Raw genomic sequence first — 459 nt, forward strand, 5'->3', positions numbered from 1 at the left:
CCATAAATCAATCGATTCAAGCCCCAAAATTTCTTGCTTTCCCAGCCACCTAACATGTCAAGAATTATAATCGACTTGAAAAAAAAACTGATGCAATGTATTTAAAATACAAATTGCTTACTTTGTATGGAAATTTGTTCTTTGTATGAAAATTACAGGTAATTTTCTCATAAATTAATATAAAAAAAAAAAAAATTGAATATTTTCCCCCACTATTGAAAGGATTTACCCAAAGCAATTGAATAATTTTGCCTACGTTACGTATGAGTGTTACTCAAATGATATACCAGCTTGGCAACAAACCTCGAAAAATAATATTTATACTGTAGTTACTCGAAACAATATTGAGCTGAATAAGAAAGGAAGAACATAATACTAATGACAACGAAGACTGCTTATGAATATGAATGAAAAAAAAGAAAAACAAGTGAATATTGATGTCTTACTAACTTAACATTT

General features: G+C 28.3%; 1 protein-coding gene across 1 annotated transcript in view; it reads left to right on the forward strand.

The window, feature by feature from the left end:
• The window catches only part of LOC119634109 (histone-lysine N-methyltransferase Suv4-20), a 6,472-nt gene that overhangs the window by 2,771 nt on the left and 3,242 nt on the right, over positions 1-459 (forward strand). The window lies entirely within an intron of this gene.

The sequence above is a fragment of the Glossina fuscipes genome, unplaced genomic scaffold, assembly GCF_014805625.2.
Source record: "Glossina fuscipes isolate IAEA_lab_2018 unplaced genomic scaffold, Yale_Gfus_2 2, whole genome shotgun sequence".
Classification (NCBI taxonomy): Eukaryota; Metazoa; Arthropoda; class Insecta; order Diptera; family Glossinidae; genus Glossina; species Glossina fuscipes.